This window comes from Ornithorhynchus anatinus, chromosome 3, assembly GCF_004115215.2.
Source record: "Ornithorhynchus anatinus isolate Pmale09 chromosome 3, mOrnAna1.pri.v4, whole genome shotgun sequence".
NCBI lineage: Eukaryota > Metazoa > Chordata > Mammalia > Monotremata > Ornithorhynchidae > Ornithorhynchus > Ornithorhynchus anatinus.
In genome coordinates, this window is record NC_041730.1 from 56,242,158 (window position 1) to 56,249,325 (window position 7,168).

At 41.1% G+C, this 7,168-nt stretch overlaps 1 non-coding gene across 1 annotated transcript; it reads right to left on the reverse strand.

Moving 5' to 3' along the window:
• Nucleotides 1–6,591: 6,591 nt before the first annotated feature.
• LOC114810537 lies at nt 6,592–6,678 on the reverse strand. Its single transcript, XR_003758233.1, has one exon. It is a non-coding gene; the product is annotated as a small nucleolar RNA SNORD35 (small nucleolar RNA).
• Nucleotides 6,679–7,168: the final 490 nt, after the last annotated feature.

Below are 7,168 nucleotides of genomic sequence, written 5' to 3' on the forward strand. Positions count from 1 at the left end.
GATCCACTGACTGACTACTGGGTAGGCAGGCAGGTGGACAACAGTGGAGGCGTCAGCTCCTGCAGTGAGCAGGCAGGGATCTGGGTTGGGAGTAGTGGCAGGCAGTGTACAGGGAGTCGGATGACCACTCCAGGGGACAGGCAGTAGGATACCTGGCCTGTGTTTTGTATACTCCAGCTCTAGCTCCATGAGGGCATTCATTCATTCTTTCATTCATTCAATCATTTATTAAACACTTACTGGGAGAGTATTGGGAGAGTACAGTATAGCAATAAACAGACACATTCTCTGCTTACAATGAGCTTACAGTCTAGAGGACAGTGATTATGCCTACCAATTCTATTGTATTGTTCTCTCCCAAGCATTTAGTACAGTGCTCTGCAAATAGTAAGCACTCAATAAATATGAATCATTTAGTCTATCAGTAGTGATAACTGAGAATTTATTGTGTGCAGAGCAATATACTAAGTGGTTGGTAGAATAAAATATAATGGATTTGGTAGATACAATCCCTGTCAGCAAGGAGCTTGCAGGCTAGAGAGGAGCTGACATAGACTGGTTGATTTTGGCCAACGGATTCAGGACTTGACTCAGAACCTGTAGGTTCCCATCATTCTCATCCAACTGCTTTCTCTTCCTTCAGTCAAACACCCACTTAGTTGTGGCGCTTTGTGGCAGCAGTGTATAAATGCACTCCTGATGAGACAATTCAATCAATCAATCAATTGTATTTATTGACTGCTTATGGTGTGTAGAGCACTGTAATAAATGCTTGGGACAGTATAGGATCATAGAGTTGGTAACCTCGATCCCTGAATGCAAGAACTTTGGTTGATCCAAGCACTTATATTATCCCTCCTTGACTACTGCATCAAACTCCTTCTGACCTCCCTGCCTCATGTCTCTCCCCATTCCAGTCCATATTCCACTCTCCTGACTAGATCATTTTTCTAAAAAAAATGTTCAGTCCATATTTCCCTACTCCTCAAGAGCCTCTACCTTGGCATCAAAGAGAAGCTAGTTACCAATGGCTTTAAAACACTCTATCACCTTGTCCCCTCCTATCTTGGCTTATTTCCTATGACAACCCAGAATGTTCACTTTGCTCTTCTAATACCAACCTACTCATTGTACTTCAGTCTCACCTATTTTGACACTGACACACTCCTCACATCCTGTTTCTCCTGGAACTCCCTTCTCCTTCATATCCAACAGACCATCATTCTCCCCACCTTCAAAGTCTTATTAAAATCACATCTTAGTCTTCCCCAACTAAGCCCTCATTTCCCCTACTCTCTCCATTCTGTGTTGCCCTTGAACTTGGATTTGTACACTTTATTCACCCCACCCTCAGTCCACAACACTTATTTACACATCAGCAATCAATTAATCATATTTATTCAGCACTTACTGTGTGCAGAATACTGTACTGAGAGTTTGTACTGTACTGAGACTCAGTACAATTTTAACAGAGTTGGTAAGCATGTTCCCTGCCCGCAACACACTTACAGATTACACATTACAAATTAATGTCCATCTCCCTCTCTAGACTCTAAGTTCCTTCTGGGCAGGAATGTGTCTACCAACTCTGTTATATTTCATTCTCCCAAGTGCTTAACATAGTGCTCTACAAACAGGAAGTGCTAAATAAATATGATTGATTGACTGATTAGTAAGACAGACATTAAAATAAATTACAGATAGAGAAACAGTAGGACAAGGATACTTAAAAAAATTCTGTGGGGCTAAGGTGAATATCCAAGTGCTTAAGGGGTACACAGCCAATGGCATAGTTGATAGCCATAGGAGAAGACATTAGGGAAATGAGGGCTTAGTTCCATAATTACCCTAATAGACACAAGTGCTTCCTGGAAATATTTTAAGATAATTTTGAAAAGAGGCAGATTTCTTGAAACAAAATGTGCTCACTCTAGGAGTGGTTATGATTCATAATTGGAGAACATGGGGAGGTAGATCTGTTGTGAAATATTCCCCCTGTAAGACCCAAAATGTAGGGGCAGGGAGTAAAGGGAATTCAGGGCTCCAATCCCTGATTCAGGCATATGTGAACATAGCCCAAGGGTAGAGGCTACATCAGTATTATCTTGACTGATGGTGTGCTCTTTTCTTTTAGGGGGAATATTTGCCCTGTGTTACATACTCTCTGGTATTTTAATGCCATCTGCTTCAGAGACCAATAGTTAGATTAATAAGCATGCCTCAAAGTACAGACAATTACAGAAAAGTGATCCTGCATATGGAATGAACTATAAGAGAATCAGATCATTCTAGGGTTGAGAGTGAGCTCAAGAGTTCATTTGGTTCAGTCTCCTGTAGCTCAGTGACTAAACCTCCCAGGACAATTCTGTCCTGAAAGCTCTCTAAGGATGAAAAATTCACAATATTCCTTGTTTCCTAGTCCCAGTGTTTCACCCCCTTCTATGTTCAGTGGTAAAGTCTCCTGCTTTCATTCGAATCTCCTCTTGTCCGATCCTCAGAGGATACGGAGAACCCATCTCCAAAAATAAATTTGAGGACCATGATTAAATCTAACCTTAGCCATTTCTTCTCCATGATAAGCATTTCGGTCAGACAATGAATCAGTCAATCATATTTATTGAGCACTTACTTTCAGAAGAGCACTGTAGTATGTGCTTAGGAGAGGACAATATAACAGATGCATTCCCTGCTCACAGTGAGTTTACAGTTTAGAGGGAGAGGCAGGCATTTATTATATATACATATATATATAAATGAAATTATAACTATGTACATAAGTGCTGTGAGGTTGGGATGGGGGATGAATAAAGGGAGCAAGTCAAGGTGATGCTGAGGGAGAAGGAGAAGAGGAAAGGAGGGCTTATTCAGGGAAGACCTCTTGGAGGACATGTGTCTTCAGTAAGGCTTTGAAGGTGGGGAGAGTGGGAATTGTTTGTCGGTTATGAAGAGGAAAGAAATACCATGCCAGAGGCAGGATGTGGGACAGAGGTGGGTGGCAAAATAGACAAAACTGAGGTATAGCAAGAAGGTTGGCATTCCTACTTTTCATTCCTTTAGTTGTCTGATCATTAGATCCTCTCTGGTTTCTCCCCAAACCTTTCTAAAGAGCAATGAGCAAAGACAGGCTGAATACTCTCTAGGATCTAATAAATGAAGCATATTACAGAAGAATTACTCCTCTGCTTTTGTGTAACCTACACCTAACAGTTAATTTGACAACACAGAAGTGGCATGTCTGAAGAATCTGGCATTAAAGCAGAGTGTGTGCCTGCTGGCTGGGAAAGGGGAGAGAGGTCCAGTCAGAAAGGACAACATGAGCCAAAGTAAAGGCTTAGAAAATACCCTATACAACAAAGTTTCTTTGTCTTCGATGTTGTTTTTGTGTTTCTATTGTTGTCATTTTTCCCTATGTGTTGGCTACCAGATCTGTCCTCCCCTTATTCTCCCCAAGGACTGGGTCTAATCCCTAGCCCTTAATTCAGTGCTTTGCACACAGTAGGTGGTTAATATATACTTGTACTATTACTAATAGTTATAATTTTTGTAGACTGTGAGCCTTTGAGGGATAAGGTCTGTGTCTATTTCCCACTTTTATATTCTTTCCGAGTGCTCAGCACTATGCTCTGCACACAATAAGTGCTTAATAAATACAATGACTATTACTACAATCAGTCTTACTATTAAAACCAGCTTATTGCTTGGTATTTCTTGGGTGAATCTTTATCCGATGCTCCCCATCAGTATTATTTCCCCTTCCTTTTGAAAAACCTCCCTCTTTTAGGTTGTCTTTATTTTCATTATGCATTTACATAGTTGATCTTTGCATTTACAAGCTTCCCAATATAGCTTTTTAGAATATCCAGAGAAAATCATGTAATTGGCACTCCAAGTGGAAATTATCAATACTAACCTGATTATAGTAGTTACTTCATATTTGCAGTTAGAATTTTAACCAGATCACTTGGCCTGGATTTGAACCTGGATAATTTCCAAGTGCCACAGAGGAGGAAAAACTTGCATATGTCCTTTCTCTCCTGGAGAGAAGAGGGAGGAAGAGAAAGAGAAAGGGGGTGAGGAAGGGAAGGAAAAGTAATCTTTTCTCTTGGTCACAGCCCCTCCAAAACTCCTATGCCAACTAAGCACTAATACACTCACACCCACCCACACTTCTATATCTGTCAATTCACATATCCTACTATTTAGGCCTTTACTCATCTATAGATTCATTTTTTCTTTCTCCTCTCTCTGTAAATCACTTTATGTCTGCTTCCTTTTGGTTAGACTGCGAACTCCTTGAAGACAAGGATCACGTCTTATAACTCTATTACAATATTAATCAAGATATAAAACTCTTACTTTGTACTAAGCACTGTGTTATATTCTCTGTTCCATTTGGGATTGACGGTCCGAGAGGGAGGGAGAGCAGATGAGAAAATTGAGGCACAAAGAAGTTAAGGGATTGGTCCAGGGTCTCATAGCAGGCAAGAGGCACAGCCGAGACTAGAACCTGCATCTTCTGACGGTCAGTTCTCTGCTCTTTCCACTGGACATGCTGTCTCCCCAAGTTGACTTTTCCTAGTGCTTAGTACTCTGCTTTACACACAGTAGGATCTCAATGAATATCAGTGATTAATTGAGAAGGAGGAGCTCGAGGAAGTGGAGGAGAAATAGGACAAGGCAGAGGACAAAAAGGTGATTTCACTGAAAAATGAATAGTTCTTGTTTCTATCTACCCATTTTAAATGCGCACTGGTATTCTCTAGAAGGATGTAAACCAACACAAAGATGATTTGAAAAGAAATTGCTAATGTGAACATCTACATGGGCAATCTAAGAAACAGAAAATCAATTTAAACAGACTCTACCCAACACCTTTTGAGGAACTTTGGTTGACTGTGTTCTGCTAATTTGTTTAATCAGGGTTCCTCTGAATGCCACCCTTTCGCTTGCCCAACTGGTCTCTAAAATCAAATCTAAATTTATTTGCTGAATCATCCAAGGTTTTCTGAAGCATTAAAGAGGGCAGGTTTTGCCAGACAACTAATGATTCTGTGAAATACTGAAATGTCCCCCATCCAGGAACAGTCATATTGAAATAACCAGAACCATGGCCTTGTGTCTGTTTCTTTTACTATTCTAGGGACCAACAATTTCCATCTGCAAAGAATTTCACTAGAACCCTTTTGCCAGCATTGAATGAATGTGAAATATTGCTAAATTCACTGACATCTAAATTGAAAAAACACCTTTGAAGAAATGTGAGCGGGGTCTTTATGACTGCCTGCTTGCATATTTTATTGATTTCTCCCCAATTCTATGTGTGCATTTTGCATTTTTTTGCCATTTAGGTTTATTGGGACTTTTGGTAGGCTCCATAAATGACTTGTATTATGACAAATAGAGGAATTTAGAATTAAATAGTAGTTAACATGATTAGGTATTCAGTAACATAAGGTGGTTTTGGAGAAAAAAAAGACTAATTGGTAGAGTGATTGCTGGAAGCATATTTGATTTTAAAAGTAATGTAATTTTGCTGATAGTAATTCTACAAGTTCTTGAAACTGTATGTAACTTATAGGAAAACAGCCTGTTATGTCTGCAAAGGACATCACAGTTGTTTGTTTTCTGGTTATCAATATTTTATTTTCTTCTGTTCAGGGAAATAATTGTGTCATGAGTTAAAAATGGTACTATATATATACACATATTTACATATGTAGTGCATCTGTGTGTATATACATTTGTGTGTATGTAAGATGTGTATGTACTCCAGTTTCTCTCACAGTGGAAAACAAAGGTACTGGAATAGCCTTTTTAGTTGATAGGCTAAAGAGAAGAGAGTGCTATGAATGTAATCAGATCTTTTGTGACTCATTTACCTAGTCTTACAAAGTTGATTTTACCCCAATTTACCCTCCCTTCTTAGTTATCTATGCACTTGGATCTGTACCCCTTAACCACTTTGATTCTCTCTCCACCCCAAAATCACATATAATAATAATAATGTTGGTATTTGTTAAGCGCTTACTATGTGCAGAGCACTGTTCTAAGCGCTGGGGTAGATACAGGGTCATCAGGTTGTCCCACGTGAGGCTCACGGTTAATCCCCATTTTACAGATGAGGTAACTGAGGCACAGAGAAGTTAAGTGACTTGCCCACAGTCACACAGCTGACAAGTGGCAGAGCCGGGAGTCGAACCCATGACCTCTGACTCCGAAGCCCAGGCTCTTTCCACTGAGCCATGCATCATCCTTAAAGCACTTATACTCACCCCCAACCCAGCACTTATGTAGATATCCTTATACTCTGTCATTTCCACTTAACTGTAATGTATTTAATTGTCTGTCTCCATCACTAGATTGTAAGCTCCTCAAGGCCAGAGAAGCAGCATTGGCAAATAGTAAGCATTCAAATACTACAAGCACAGCATTTGGGAGTCCTCTACACAGTAAGCACAAGAAAATCAACTTAGTGGGTGTTAGAGTTCTGCACCTACAGAACACAAGCACAAAGTAGTTACAGCTGCCCACCTAGCCAACAACCAGTGCCCCCAGAATAATCGCAGACCCGATGACCACCACCTCCTGGTCCTCCTGGCATCAGCTAAGCCATTTGGCAGTGTCACCAGTGTCCACAGGGGGCAATCTGAAGACCTTAGTGAGAGCAAATTTTTAGCTCTCTCATTCACCCCACACATCCAATCCATCACCAATGCCTGCCGGTCTCAGCTTTACAATATCACCAATCTTCACCCTTTTCTCTCCATCCAAAGGGCTATCTTGCTGATACAAGCTCTCATAGTATCCCAGGTGGATTATTGTGTCAGCCTTCTCTCTGATCTTGCTTCCTCCTGCCTCTCCCCACTCCAGTCTATTCTTCATTCTGCTGCCCGGATCATCTTCCTGCAGAAACGCTCTAGGCATGTCACTGCTCTCCTTAAAAACCTCCAGTGGTTGCCTATCAACCTCTGCATGAAACAAAAACTCCTTACTCTTGGCTTCAAGGCTCTCCATCACCTTGCTCCTTCCCACCTCACCTCCCGTCTAGCTTTCTACTGCCCACCCCGCATGCTCTGCTCCTCTGCCGCTCACCTCCTCACTGTCCCCCGTTCACGCCTATCCCACCCATCGACCTCTGGCCCATGTCCTACCACTGTCCTGGAATGTC